The sequence below is a fragment of the Copadichromis virginalis genome, linkage group LG23 (assembly GCF_057382275.1).
Source record: "Copadichromis virginalis isolate Kocher_CV1m ecotype Utaka linkage group LG23, C_Virginalis_male_GT1.1, whole genome shotgun sequence".
NCBI lineage: Eukaryota > Metazoa > Chordata > Actinopteri > Cichliformes > Cichlidae > Copadichromis > Copadichromis virginalis.
The window spans coordinates 47,433,647-47,449,856 of NC_140639.1; the positions used below are offsets into that span (position 1 = coordinate 47,433,647).

Sequence of the window (16,210 nt, forward strand, 5' to 3'; positions counted from 1 at the left end):
ACCATATACAGTGGTCCCTGGTTTATCGCAGGAGTCACTGATAGATGAAATCCATGAAGTAGCCAACTTTATTTTTTACAATTATTATAGATGTTTTAAGGCTGTAAAACCCCTCACTACACACTTTATACACTTTTCCCAGGCAGGCATGAACATTTTCACACTTTTCTCTCTTGTTTGAACACTCTCAAAGTCTTGTAGAAAAATAAGTCCAGTGTTATAGAAGGAAACCAAAGGCACCCGCCAGTGACGATGTTTTGTCGACATTGTTGTGTTTGTTGGGGAGAAAACTTACAAACATACAGTACAGCACGTCAGAGTCACACTGCTAGCGATCGAAGCTTTATGTAAATTTGACCAGCTGAACGCATTCTGTACTGTACAGGAGACACAACACGAGATTGATTGACAATGGTCTAATTGTCTACAGCCAGTCAGGACGCAGAATACAATGCACTTAAAAAAATAAATAAAAAATGCAACAAAAAAGAAAAAATCAGCGAAACAGTGAGGGACCACTGTATGTGCTATTGGATCCCTGCAAAATTCTTCTGCTCATGTTGGAGATTCACCTTTTTCACCTCTTTTTGTGTGTGTGCCAAGCAACTGGGGTACAACAACACCTAATCTATATAATCTAAGCAGAGGTGCATCTATCCAAATCTTTACAGGCTTTCTGTGGGATACCCTTAAACCCCTGCCTACTTAGTACCACGTGAAAGGGTTTTTCTCCAGAGATGGAGAGGTTATTACCAAAAAGAGAAACCGGCTGAGCCAAGGCACAGCGGAAAAAATATTATTTTTAATTAAACTTTATTTTTATAGAACCAAATCACAAAGGTGCTTTATATTGTACGATAAAACCCTACAGTAATACAAGGACAACAGAAGACCCAACAATTATATGAACCCCTATGAGCAAGTAGGGTGACACACAAGCAGGTAGGGATGGCATTCTCAATATCACTTATCAATATGATTCTCTTATTGATTCTTATTGGGTTGTAACTGGCTCCACGTTGAGATCTACAACCATCTCTAAGCAGCATATTAAAGGCATTACATTCATGCAGATGAATTGCATGCTGTGGGTCAAATGTTTGTGCATGTTGGAGGCATCGCCCGTTCTTATAGAGTTCAATACTGGGGAAACATGAACCTAGTCAAAAAAGTAATGCATTACACAGAACAGTGTTCTTAAAAGTATTGCAATGCATTATTTACACATTACATCTGTCATTTTTTACAGTGTGGTATGTTGGAGCAGCAGTTTATCGGCAGCTGAGAGGAAGAGGTTGGATAAACTCATCAGGAAGGCCAGCTCTGTTCTGGGATGCACCCTGGACCCAGTGCAGGTGGTGGGAGACAGAAGGACTCTGGCCAAAATAACATCTCTGATGGACAGAGTCTCCCACCCCATGCATGTAGATGTTGCTGAACTGCAGAGCTCCTTCAGTGAGAGACTGCTGCATCCTAGATGCATGAAGGAGCGTTTCCGCAGGTCCTTCCTCCCTGCAGCTGTCAGACTGTACAATCAGAACTGCTCCCAACAAACATAGATGTTTACATCAATGCTGTAACTGCAATAAGTTAGTTAATTAACCAATTCGCACTACAACCTGGTTTGCCTCTTACCTGTAATTATTTTTATTTAATTTAATAACTGTACAGTACTCTCTGTTTATAGTAACCATTGTCCTTAATGTAAATATGTAAGAAAAATTGTGTATGTTTCTGTTCTGTGTCCTGTGTACTGTTTGTTTGTATATTTGTCTTTTTGGCTGCTGTTACAACCAAATTTCCCCTTGTGGGACAATTAAAGGATTATTCTATTTTATTCTACTTTTGTGTTACTCTGTAAAATAGCTGAAACACATTGTCACATTATAACCAGTAACAGTATAAACCTTAGGAAACAGTCCCACACACCAACACAAATCCCGGTCCTAATGAGGACACACATATGAACTTTCTCTTAGTATTTAGGTATGAACACAATGTAACAATGAAAGCCATGCAGCCTTTAAAGCGATCGCCACAGTGATTCTACTTTGGAAACACGAACAGGTAGAAATGGAGGCGTCAAGCCTGATCGTTCAACCTGATTGTTTGGCCTGCAAATATGCAAGAAAACATTTTTTTTCGTAAAACAGTAGAAAAGCCAGCTATGAGTGACAAACTACATTTGCGTGATGCTGTGGTCATGTGGTATTAAGTTTCTGAAACACAAACAGAGAAGTGGTACATTTTCTTAGAACTGGTGCACTGGTGATGTAGGTGATAATTTAAATGATTACATAAGGCGGTGCTGCTGAAATGTATAAAAATGAAAGTGACAAGAACCAAGTGTTCTTTGTTCCAGTTTGACTGACTTGAACGTAACAGCGTGTCTCAGCTACACTCTGCTCATCTCGAGTCTTCGCTCCTCATTTGGTAAGAATGTTTTGTTTGTGCAATAAAAATATTTAATTCTCAACAGGCTCATGTTCTACACCTCCAAGGAAGTATAACAACCCTCGCTCCTGCCACACTTTACCTACTTTTACAATCCAGACACGGGCTTAAAAACATGCTGACATTATCTGGGTTCTGTGAGCACACAAATCCTGCATAAGCTACATGCATGTACAGTTTGAGACCAGTCTTTATGTTAGATAATCTTTCATTTTCATTCACACTGACTATCAGATGTTGCCTATTCAGTCATGTATTTGATTTATTGTAATCTTTCGCCAGCTTCAGAGCCTTTCACCTGCTGCTCCACACGACCCACTTGTGCCTGAACCGCTGCAGGTTAACCAACCAACCAACCAACCAACCAACCAACCAACCAACCAACCAACCAACCAACCAACAACCACTCATTCACTCATCAGTGAAGCAAAAATAAGGTAATCTCATGCTGGATGCCTTTTAGTGCAGCAAAGGTCGTGAGGTTCTTGAGTTGAGTTTTATTCGTTTTCAGATGTGCAGTACAGATTTGTTATTACAGACCAAGCCACAATACACGAGGAGATGTGAGGAAAGCTTCCAGCGTTTACATTTATGATGATTTCATGTCCGAGTCGACGTTTAAGTTCTTGCAAATTGTTTCATTGTGTGATGTAAAGATTTCTGGCTGGCGATCAGTTTGTGAAAAGACAAAATCAAAATTCTAATGTGTCTCACTATAAGACATTTAGATTCAACAGCAATTTAAGACTCGGCCCCTTAGTTCCAGTAAAAGATACTCTTAATGCTTCTACACACCAAAACACTTATGATACGTTCATGCTCCATAGTCTGTGGGAACAGTTTGGGGATGGCCCCTTCCTGTTCCAACGTCACTGCACACCAGTGCACAAAACAAGATCCATAAAGACATGGATGAGCAAGTTTGGCCTGCACAGAGTCCTGATCTCAACCTGAAAGAACTGCTCATAAATAGAGCAGAGACTGCAAGTTAATGTGTGAGATCAGTGGCTGACCTCATAAATTCCCCATACACTCCTAAACGCTGTGGAAAGCATTTACAGGGAGGTCGACATCATATGGATTAAAAATAGGATGTAATTCAAGTTTATATGTGTGTGTGAAAGCAGAGGAACAGAATCTTTTGGCAACATAGTGTATGTAACAGTAGAATATGAATGAAGGGGAAGGAGTGTATGAGAAGTCCCTGAGCACCCAAAGACAAAAGCAAAGTAACTAAGCAATCATTCAGCAGCTGATCCGACGCTTCTTGCTGGGCTTGAAGCCAGAATAGGAGCAGGCTCAACAGGAGAGGGCTGGGTGATAGTTGAAGCCTCTGCTTCCTGTTAGATTTGTATTGTTGGATTGTCATTTATGCTTAGAAATATATATTTATATATGCTTAGAAGTATATATTCATTTGTAGATTGAAAGAATGTCTCATCCTAGGAGGTCTGTAACAACTCTGTGTAGCATGAAGAGGGGGGTGCGTTCACTCCTCTTCAGAGAGACACTTGGCTCCAGGCAGGTCTCCCTCATGCATGAGTAACACAAAGAACTTTGCCTACTTGTGTCTTGATTTTTGCTGTGTAGTAAACTGTGGTTTATGCTACAAACCTATCACTTCCCATTCTACTTTAGGAACCACAAGTTAGCATGTAGACTCAAATTTATTACATATTTGTTGCAATAATTTGTGCTTTTTCTGGATAAAATTCTCAATCAGAATATTGTTTCTGTTTTTTCTTCACCAGGTAATAATGAGGATCCTGTTTATCTGTTTGCTGCTCATTGCCACTGAGAGTTCAACGCTTGAAGAAACCCGCTATGGCCAGTTTAGAAGACAGCACATAAACGCCAAGATGACTGCAATGGATTGTGATACGGTTATAAGAAGGAAACAGATCTACAATGTTGACAACAGCTGTAAAGATACCAACACGTTCATCCTTGATAATCCAAGTGAGATCAAAAACATTTGTGTTGAGTGAATATTTGATGAAACACTTCAAATGACAAAAAGTCACAAGAAGTTCAAAGTTGTTAAGTGTGAACTAAGGAAGGAGGGAGCCAGAAAACCCAGATGCCAGTATACTGGTAATCTCCTCACTAACAGATATGTTGCAGTTGCTTGTGAAAATAATTTACCTGTACACTTTGCAAGAGACATTCTGGTCTTAGACGGCTAACAACTAGTGTTAAGTATGTTCAGGAAAGCCCCTAATATTATTTTTTCTTTTCTCTTTGGTGGAAGCAAAACTTAGCTGTGAAGACTGTTAACCTGTAGCTAAACACACAATGAATTTGAATCTCTCTAAAACTGCAAAGTAATCACAGAACATCGAACGATTCCTGAAGCTCGTGTTGCTTTGAGTTTGTGGTCCAAAGCATTAACATGTCGTAACAGTAACATGCTGCCACTTGTTCAGTGATTCTGTCATCAGCCATGGCTGGCTTGTGACGCAGTGCCAAAGGTGACTGTGTTTCTGTGATACTTTTACAGTCTGGACGATGTCAATGACTAGTCTCATGATCACACACATTTCACTGAACACACATGAGCTGTTTCTGTCATGAATCGCTGTGCGGCAGGCAGGAGTTGGACCCAAAGTGCAGGACTCACAGACTCAGGGAGGTGAACTCAAAACTCAGCTTTATTTGCTGGCAGGGAAAAAAACATACAAACTAATCTAAACTGGGAACTTGGAAAACTCACAGAGAGACACACAGGGAGATCCACACAGCATGAGGGACGACGCGACACTGACTCAGAGAAACACAGGGTTTAAATACACTGGGAAGTAACGAGGGGAATGAGACACAGAAGGAGGGCACAGCTGGGAGAAATCAGGACTGACGAGACAAGCAAAGCAGGACGCATTCACATGAGACACGGACCATCAAAGTAAAACAGGAAGTATCACACAGAGACGCGAACTTGACACAGTGGAGACAGCAACTAAGAAATACAGAGACATAAACCATAAGGCAGAGGTCTAAGAACCAAAATACACAGGGAAATACTCAGCTGGGAACACAAGAGACTAGACTAGAGAGAGTAACAAAAAACCAACCATGAGAACATAATGCACAATGCAGAGTGACAGAAAACAAGAAACTCAAACATGCAAAGACACACAATTACACAGAACAGAGGGGACACAGAGAGACATGAAGGGCAAGGGATCAAAACTAGAAGCCATAGAATAAATCACACACAAGTACAATAATACAAAAATCACAAAGAACTAAAAACGCTGGGTCAGGTGACCCAGGACCGTGACAGTACCCCCCCCTCAAGGGCTGGCTCCAGACAGCCCAAACACAGAAAAACAAAACCAAACAGAAAACAACCCAGGGCGGGCGGCGGGGGCCCAGGACGGAGGGCTCGGAACAGAAAACAAAAGAAGAGCACAGCAAACACCGGAGCCCAAGAAAACAACCCAAACACAGAGCAGTTCAGGGGGCCGACCATGCGGAAGGCAACGGCGGAGACGTGGAACCAGTTCAGGGGGCCGACCATGCGCAAGGCAACGGCGGCGATGCGGAAACAGTGCAGGAGGCCGGCCGTGCGCAAGGCAACGGCGGCGACGCGGAAACAGTTCAGGAGGCCGGCCGTGCGCAAGGCAACGGCGGCGACGTGGAAACAGTTCAGGAGGCCGGCCGTGCGCAAGGCAACGGCGGCGGCGAAGGAGACAACGGAGCAGTTCAGGGGGCCGACCGCGCGGAAGGCAGCGGCGGCCCTCCAGTCTCAGGCGTGCTGGCCATGGCCTGGTGGGCACAGGACCAGACGAGGCAGGACCAGGCGAAGCACAGGCTGAGGCCGGACCAGACGAGGACGAAGACTCGGAGGCCGGACCAGACGAGGACGAAGACTCGGAGGCCGGACCAGACGAGGACGAAGACTCGGAGGCCGGACCAGGCGGAGCTGCAGAGGCTGAGGCTGGACCAGGCGGAGCTGCAGAGGCTGAGGCTGGACCAGGGGGAGCACAGGCTGAAGCCGAAGCTGGACCAGAAGCAGAGGCTGAGACCGGACCAGGCGTAGCAGAAGCAGAGGCAGAGGCTGGCCCAGGCGTAGCAGAAGCACAGGCAGATGCAGCCGGACCAGGCGACGACGAGGCGGTCGCAGGTGGCGGCTGGACAGGCTCCTCGGGCCCTCCAGCTGATGCGGCGTGAGGCTGAACGGGCCCCTCGGACCCTCCAGCGGAGACAGGAGGCTGAACGGGCCCCTCGGACCCTCCAGCGGAGACAGGAGGCTGAACGGGCCCCTCGGACCCTCCAGCGGAGACGAGGAGGTGCTGGCCGGGCTCACTGGAACCCCCAGCGGACGAAGTAGATGGCGGCGTGGGAGCCGCGGAGTCCTGGATGAGCTCATCCGAGCTTCCAGCAGGAGCTGATGTAGAGCCAGAGAGGTTTGGGACCCCTGGCTGAATGTTAAGCCGAACAGAAGACCGTATTGCTATCGGGGACTGGGCCAATGGTTCAGGTGCGAGCTGAGCTACTGGAGATGCGGATGAGAGTGGGAGCTGAGCTACTGATGGTGGTGAAGTAGATAACTGCACGGGAGACTGAACTGAGGGCGTCTGCACTGGCACAGGGGACTGAACTGATGTCTGTTGTAACGGAGGTGGTGAGAGTGGAGTAGGCAGTGGAGTTGATGACTTCACAGGAGAATGAACCAGAGGTGAGTGCACAGGAGACTGAGCTAGAGGTGGTAGTGATAGTTGAGGGGAAAGTGGAGCTGGTGATTGAGTGGATGACTGTGCTAAGGGATGCTGCACTGGGGACACTGGAGACTGCACTAGAGACTGCAGTGACGGTTGTAGTGGAGGTGTAACGGGTGGAGGAGTGGCTGAAGTGGCTGCGGGTCGGGCAGCTAGTGGCTCAGCTACAGAGTGTATTAACGGCAGGGCTATGGGTTGAATGTCTGACTGAGTAGCAGCCTGAATGGCTGGGTGTAGTGATGGTGGTGGTGGAGGCGGCGACTGGGCTTTAGGCCGGGCGGCTAACTGAGCTGAGGGCTGGGGAACACACAGTTCATTTTTAACCGAACCCTCAGGACCCTTCATTTCAGTTTGTAGCTCACAACCATCTGAGTCTAAAACAGTCTTTGGATCCTTGGAGTTATTGAGCACAGAGACACCAATCTTCCTAGTTTCATGGATAGGCTCGAAAGGAACAGGAGTGACACAGTTTGAATGGCTCAATGGGCCAGAATAATTGTCCTTAAAATAAGCAGTTCTTTCATTTCCGGTGCCGCTTACACAACAAGCCGGCCCGGAATTAACAGTTTTTATTTCTGCAGGAGCCAAAAGAGTAGCTCCACCACTCACCCTAGCCGACTGTACAGGAAGAAATCCAGGCCCTCGCTGGGGCTGTGAATGCTGGCGGGGTGTCTGCCGCTTCCCTGTTGAAGAGGGAGAAGGGCTGGCTGAAGGTGATGTGGGAAAACTCGGCTGCAGTTGCTCCTGCTGCGGTGTGGAAATGTTGGGTGCACTGGGGGGAACAATGATAATCCCCAGCATTTTATAAAATGCCTGTGCTGGCGTGAGCTGGTTGCTCGCAGGCTCATAGTATTCCTCGCGGTGCCGCCTCGGGTGCTTTCCTCGGGTCCGGGTCGCAGGCGTCAACAGTGGAGAGGAAACAGAAAAGTGAGTAGACGGGTTAGTGGCAAACGAAGACGACCGGCTACACGGAGGACCCCCAAGAACCAACCGGGTCCCATCAAAAGCCAAGCGGCGCCTCCTCATTGAGTCCGCTGGATCCTTTTTGTGGTCGCGTCGTTCTGTCATGAATCGCTGTGCGGCAGGCAGGAGTTGGACCCAAAGTGCAGGACTCACAGACTCAGGGAGGTGAACTCAAAACTCAGCTTTATTTGCTGGCAGGGAAAAAACATACAAACTAATCTAAACTGGGAACTTGGAAAACTCACAGAGAGACACACAGGGAGATCCACACAGCATGAGGGACGACGCGACACTGACTCAGAGAAACACAGGGTTTAAATACACTGGGAAGTAACGAGGGGAATGAGACACAGAAGGAGGGCACACAGCAAATTCAAAAGTGTTAAATTTTTTGGTGTTAATAGTCTCCTTGCAAAAGTAGAGTTAATTTTACTCTAAGCAGAGTCACATTCTTTTAATGTAACTCTGAGGTGTAAAATGATAGTAGTTAAAATCGAGTGTTAAAAATGAGTGTTTCTCTGTCAAATCTGGAGGTGTTACAATGGAAACATTAACTCTTGACCTCTTAACTCTGAACTCCTATGTGGGCTATGACACCAACAGAGTAAATTCACAGACTCCGCCCCCAGCACGGCTCCAATCGAAGCTGAAGTGAAGCCGTTTCAGAACATTTGCTCTACATATTTGAGTTGTTTGCCATGCTTGGTAAGTCATTTTTTCAAAGATTGTTTCAATTGTTATTATGAGCTTTTACTTCTGTGGCTCTTTGGAGTTGAGACAAAGCTGTGTGAAAGGCATTAGCCATGTTGCTCGGTGATAGCATAATATTCTGTTTTAGCTAGCTGAAAGGTATTGTTTGCGGGCAAATACCACAGCCTTGAAAAACAGCTTGCATGTGAATTTTCAGTCAAATTTTTGGTCAAATACACCTAAAACAATGTCTAGAATGTGAAATGTTGGTATAATGGTGCTACTTGAAGCCTGAAAACGATCGCCCATAAAAATAAAAACACGAGCTAACAGTAGTAGCTGACGTCCTGACTGGATTCTACGTTAGCATAGATCCCTCCAGAGTTTTGTGCACACGGTTTAGGTAAAAATGAAAAAGGTTGAGGTTTTACATTTAGTTCAGTATTACCTGTTGCCTGCGTCCTTGTCTTTTGGGAAAATACTTTACACAAGTAATGGCTCAAAGAGGATTCCTTTTTTTTTTTTTTTACTGTGCTGCAATTGTTTACTGGATTATTTGTGCCGTTAATTAGTGTCAACTAATTTTTATTCGATCTCCGCACAGGATATGCTTGTGAAGATGGAATATGGGGGAGAGCAGAAGTGCGTTGAAGTTCCACAAAGGGATGAATGAAGGACATGCATATTGTATTGAAGAAATAAGTGATGAGATGCTGTTATTTGCATTTACCATGTCAGACCTTTTGATAAACAAAATTCTAATGAAAGTGAGAACATGTACACTGTTACATCTTTCAGAAAATGTTTTGAAGTTGTGGTGCACAGTTCAGAATAAATGTTTTTCAAAAACCATTGCATCTTTTTAGTAAATGTTTATTTCCAAAAGAAATTTCTAGAAGTTCAGAACAGTAAAATTCCCGCTTTTTAGAATGAATTAGAAGATAACTCTTACGTAGTTAAACTAAAATACTCTTTGAGAGTTAATATATAAACTCTTAACACCAAGTGTTAAATTATCAACTCCAGACAGATTTGGTGTTTAACACTAAATCAGAGTTAACGTACCAACTCTCCAAAAAGAGTTAAATTAACACTCTCTGGTGTGGACCCATATAGACACTTTAATAGTGTTGAAATCAAATCCGACAGTGTTAATTTGGACATGATGGATTTGCTGTGCACAGCTGGGAGAAATCAGGACTGACGAGACAAGCAAAGCAGGACGCATTCACATGAGACACGGACCATCAAAGTAAAACAGGAAGTATCACACAGAGACGCGAACTTGACACAGTGGAGACAAGTACAATAATACAAAAATCACAAAGAACTAAAAACGCTGGGTCAGGAGACCCAGGACCGTGACAGTTTCTCTGTCAGTCACAGCAGGAGGAAGACTGTCACTTTTTTGTCTTTTTACCTTTGACTCTGTCATTTCTTTTGGAGCTTAGTAAACAACCTGAACACGCGTTAGCCACTTTTTAATTTCTTTCTTTGTTTTTAGCAGCATTCCAGGGCTGTGTGCTGCCCAGCAATTTTGTTTTTCAAAGCATGTTTCTTGTGTTTGAGCAATAAAAAAAGTTACTAAAAAAACCATCTGGTTACACGTCATTTTTCTTTATACTACCTGAGCTGGTACATAATAAATACAACAATAAATACTGTACCTTCTACAACACGACTTGTGTAGATGAGTTAGTAATATCTCTCCCGAGCTTGCAGAATTAACTAAATTAAACCACATCCCACTTTTAAAGACAGTAGAAGGCGACCTGGCTAGATGGATTTCTCTACCCATATCACTCATGGGAAGGGTCGCCGCTATAAAAATGATGGTCTTGCCAAAAATAAACTATTTATTTTCAATGATCCTAAATAAGCCATCACAAGATTGGTTCAGATCTCTAGACTCGTATATTTCTAAATTCCTTTGGAAAGATAAATCCCCACGTATCAGCTTAAAAACACTACAAAGGACCAAGGATAAAGGAGGATTAGATCTGCCTAACTTTAATCACTACTTTTTAGCCAACAGGCTTCAGTTCATCTCTAGATGGTTTAAACACATCTTCTTAGATGAAACCTGGATAGATGTAGAACAGGCACTATGTAATAACCTAGAGATTTCAGACCTACCATTTATCAGCTCAAACATCAAACGACATGAATGCTTTAAAAGCATCAATATCAGCTCTTCTCTGACAGCATGGTGGGAGTTTCTAAAATTGACGGCGTCTTCATTAATCCCATGCAAACGTACACCTATCTGGAACTATCCGGACATATTACAAAACAATAACATGATAAACTTTCCAGTTTGGAGTTATAAAGGAATTAAAAACTTGGAACATATATTGGAAGGAACAGACTTTATTTTATTTGACAGACTAGTTACACAATATGGGATCAACAAGAAAATACTTTTGGAATATCAACAAATTAAATCCATAGTAAAAAAAAGAAATTTAATTCCAGTGAAGCTGAATTACAAACACCACCAAGTGTGGTACAATTTTTTAATCTAACCCCCCCCCCAAAATTATTGTCTAAAATATACAGCACACTTTCTAAAGTAGATGAATCAATATCCCTTCCGATTGCAAAATGGGAAGCAGATTTATCAATCAGCTTAGACCAAATCCTTTGGTCTCAGATATGCTTAAAAACCTTTCAATGGATCAGAAATCCCAGTTTGCCATTAATACAATACAAAATATTACACAGAGTGCACTATACTGGTCATAGGATGTTCAAGATCGGCTATACGTCTTCCAACAACTGCTCACACTGCACAGCAAATACACCGGACAATTATATCCACGCTCTTTGGTTCTGTCCACCAGTTCAGAAGTTTTGGCGCAAGATATGTGACGACTTATCAAAGTGTCTGAAATGTAACATTCCAGCCTCCCCTTTAGTATGCTTGCTGGGCAACTTGGATGAGGTCACTACAGAAATAAACACAGCCCACGTTGTTTTTACGGCCCTATGCATTGCCAAGAAAATGGTCCTCATTAACTGGAAAAATAAAAATAATCTTAATTCTAACCAATATAAAAACCATCTAATAGATCACATTAGTCTTGATACAGCCTCTGCCATCACATTTGATCAATCCCTCTGGACTACTTTGATTGGCTTCATCACCTAGTGGGGGTGGGGGGTCATGGTTTAGTTCTGCCTTCGCTATTGTGGTTGATATGGGGGTCGGGACGGCCTTAGGGCATCTAGGGATTCCCTAGGGACGTTTTCCCTGTGGCCATGACCTGGTAAGGGGCTCTGGTGGCTCTTAGATGGTGTTTTCCTTGTGGCTGCTTACAGCGGAGATGGGGGAGGGTCTGTGCTGGTGGACGTTGGTTACTGGCCTGGTAGCCTGGCTGCCCCTGGGTGGGTCCGGGATGGGCGTGGAGGCTTGGGGGTCTGGGGGTGCTCCGCCCCCAGGCTGGGGCTCTGGCTGGGCCTTGGGGCCTTGGGTCCTGGTTGTTGTGTCGCCGGGGTGGTGCATGGGGGCTCAGCCCCGGAGCGGGGGACCTCTGGTGCATCGGCCTGAATGGAGGGCTCTCTAACTGGTGGGGAGGCTGTTACATCTTTGCAGGAGGTCTCCTCTCTACAGGAGCAGACTCTGCAGGTGGGGGAAAGATATTGGAGAGGTGGAGAATGACTCAACCTGGGTGTCTATTGTCTTGTGTAGTCTGGGAGAAGATTGGATGACGGGGTGGGTGCATTTTTCTCTGCAGTGGGGTCGGGTGGGCTGTCCCGGACTCTGTGGGGCCGGGTGGTGCTGCTGCTGTGGGTCCCGGTCCGGATGGGCCTGGGCCCTCTTGCCCCGGTGGGTTCCAGAGTGTGGGGGTGCCTACTGGGGTCAGCGGGGGAGCTTGGGTGTAAGACTCCACCTCTCTGGGGACATCTCGGGCTCTCCGAGGTGTGGAGACCTCTCCCCCCTCGGCACGCTCCCTGCCGGTGGCTGGTGTTGGTGTGTTGGTGGTTCTGGGGGCGACTGTGGCTCAGGGATTTGGGAAGCCTCGCTTCTGTCAGTCTGCCCCAGGGCAGCTGTGGCTACAACTGTAGCTTGCCTCCACCAGTCTTATGAATGTGAGAGTGAATGAATAGTGGAATTGTAAAGCGCTTTGGGTGCCTAGAAAAACTCTATATAAATGCAATCCATTATTGTTATTCGTTTTGGTGTCTGGGGCGGGGCGCTCATGTATTTACCGACTCACTCCTGGTGGCCAATTGGCGGGGCCTGGCACCTGTGGCCCAGCTAGGCCCCTTACGGGGGGTCGGGTGCCCTCAGGCCTCTCGGCCTGATACCCGGTCTTCTCTGGCACAGCTGGCTGCTGGCAGAGCCCGCGGGCACATCACTGCAACCCCCTCTGGCCTCTGCTCCGTGGCTGCTGGGTGACCTCTCGTTTGGGGCTCTCCTCAGCTCTTCCCAGGAGGGTGGCACGTTGGCCCCCTGGTGGTCCTCCTCGGGTCCTCGTACTCTGGGGCCTCTGGATGTCTGGGGCCTGGATCTCCTCCATACCTGCTTCATGCCCTGGGGGACGGGGCTATGGCTCCCCACACTCCCTAGCAGATCGTTACATGGAGAAACCTTTTGAATACAAGCGTGCTGATCCACACAGGTGTGTACACAGTTTATAGAAATAATTACAGAAGCTGCATTTATAACTGTTATTAAATAACAGCAGCACACGAGAACTAAAGTGTAATCCCAGCACATTTCGCTTCGCTTGCACTGATTCTTTAGAGATGACGACCGTGGTGGGTAATTAAGGGCAAACAATATACAAGTGGCGTGAAAAATGGAGGCTGCATTACCTTTCCAAAGCTTCCTTTCCCGATGGCCCGCAGTATCTGGAAGTGGTCAAAGTTTACTGTGGAGAAAATGAGAAGCAGTTAGTGAGAACGTGTCAGTTTGAGCTGAGCTATAAAACAGGGAACATGACATGTACAGCACTGTGCAAAAGTCTTGAGCCATCCCTCATTTGCTTCCAGGGATCCGGACTTCCCTGTAATCTTTAAAGTGGTATTAAGGAATAGCTCTCCAGGCTTTTTAAAGTGTTTCTGATTTTTAATCCAGGGCTTGTATTTGACCACTTTTTGTCTGTTAAGACCCTTCACACTAATCTCTGAAACATTCAAACATAAACAGACACCTAAGTCACGGAAAGGACCACAAAACTTAACAAAGAACCAATTTTAAATTGTATCTGTACACATTTACTTGCAGCCTATTGCCAAAAAACAAAAGCCCACATCATTTGTTCTCACTTCTTTAGTTGAAGAATGCAGTTAATAACACCGTTAACACAGACTGACCTGGCAAAACACGAAAAAATAAGGGGGTGGTTCAAGACTTTTGCTCGGCACTGTATGAGAAATGCAAATGTGCACTTCACAATGTATCGCTGCACTTCGGCAGTACTGTGAAGATTAAATGTTTTTTCCTTCCCGATGCATGTGAAAGGTTAAGACTTACATCTCCAAATGTACTGGAACTGATTTGAACCAGAGGACTCAGCCACACTGTTACTATGTACTGCATAAACACGTTTACCGATGAAGGTAAATCAGACGCTGTCCTGACTGTGTGGCTAAATTTTGTGCTGAAAGCATCAAATCAATTGAATATGATTAACTTGCTATGAGAGGTTTTTACTCCAAGTGTGACTTTTTCTGGCTTCATACACCTTTCAGGGTCAAATTCAAGCACTTTGTAAGCACGTTTAATGTCCATTTTCAACATTTTCCAGCACATTACCATAAAAAGGATGCATATTTCACTTCGCATCACCTGAGTAAGACCACGTGAAAGGCCAAATGAATAAGTCTTCTCATCAGATATTGATGCTTCTTTCTTATGTGACACAAAAAACAGGAGGAGACAGATCTTTGCTTGTGTTGTTTTTTAAGTTCATTCATTCAAAACTAACTGTAAGACGCTTAACTACATTGCAGTCTGTGTTATTGTTGTAGACCTAATTATCACCTTTAAAGTGTTTGTGCTAATAACATCATGTAGAGTAAGACAGGCATAGAGAACAGCACTGACTGGGAGAGGCTTTGAACACATGACATACTCAGATCAATTCAACACTTTAGACTTTAAAAATGCACAAGCGTCTTTCAAAAACCCATTTATTTAATCTATCATCATTGATATTATTATGTACAGTTAGAATGTACTGTTCATCTCCCTTAAATAAACAGGCAGCCTTAAAGTGTGAAATAGTCACTTGTCTACTGTCTCAGTGGCTGATAGTGCCCCACAGGCCTCAATGTCAGCTCGAAGCCATTATGTTTCAATTGTTTAATGATAAACAGATTTTGAATGAAAGCCAGGAAACTTCGCTAGCACAAAAAGTGCCTATTCTTTCTTCCCATATGGTTCAGTCATATTACCGTCATTTCCCCCTAAGCTGTTCCCAAAGACACCAGGTTAATACTTGAAAAGGCTGCAGCGATACACAAAAATATCATCAATATTCTGTTTACTTGGTGACAACGTCGCTTTTAGCCTTCAATCAGAAAGCCTGACGTTGGCTAGTTAAGCATCGGGCTAACGTTTAACGCTTTCACTTGAGGGAAGTAACTCGTATTACTGCTACTGCTGTGTAATCTTGGTTCAATTCACAGCATATTCTACAAGTTACCCTGCAATAACTAACTGTTAGAATAGCGCCACCGTATTGTATCGCACTGAGTGCACTTCAATCCTTTGTCCCGCGAGTTTGCTAGCTAGCAAAATAATAATACCAATTTTAAACAAATAACATGTGTAACGTACACACTCGAGAAAATTATTTACTAGTACTTACGCAAACTCCCCCGTTGTGAAAACGTACAAATCCTTCTTGTATTTTTCGTTTTCCAGCAAACACTCATTAAAACGGCCTCCAGGCACATTAGCGCACTCACCCCCGACTGATCAGGGAGGGGGTGGGGGGTCACACACTGAAACAGACTAACGTGCAGAGGTACAGCCCAGGCAGAGAAATGTTGCTTTTAGACTTTGCGACTCGTTTTATTTCTCTATCTGATAAGAAAACTATTCAATCAGATAGTTCTTTGTGGTGAATGAAATACGGTTACAGTTTCAAGAAGTTTTAAGCACCAAATCCGAAATCCAAGCACTGCAATATTAAAATCCAATTCAATTTCTTGTTTGCTCCGAAATCTACGACATGACTATATACAGAAAAGCTTGACATGGTATGCAAAAAAAACCCCGAAGACAATACAAATACAAATACATGAACAAAAAATGTTTTAACTGTCAGTTATGTCATTTTAAAATTTTCCAAAACTAACATTTTCTTTGATTGACTGATATTAAATTGATTAGGGTCAAGTTTAGTGTGAACAATATTACACAAACA

At 44.4% G+C, this 16,210-nt stretch overlaps 1 long non-coding RNA gene across 1 annotated transcript; it reads right to left on the reverse strand.

The window, feature by feature from the left end:
- Positions 1-11,182: 11,182 nt before the first annotated feature.
- On the reverse strand, positions 11,183-16,182 carry LOC146681884 (uncharacterized). Its single transcript, XR_014917893.1, has 2 exons — positions 15,650-16,182; positions 11,183-13,705 (listed from the first exon to the last, which is right to left on the reverse strand). It is a non-coding gene; the product is annotated as an uncharacterized LOC146681884 (long non-coding RNA).
- Between the last annotated feature and the right edge of the window lie 28 nt (positions 16,183-16,210).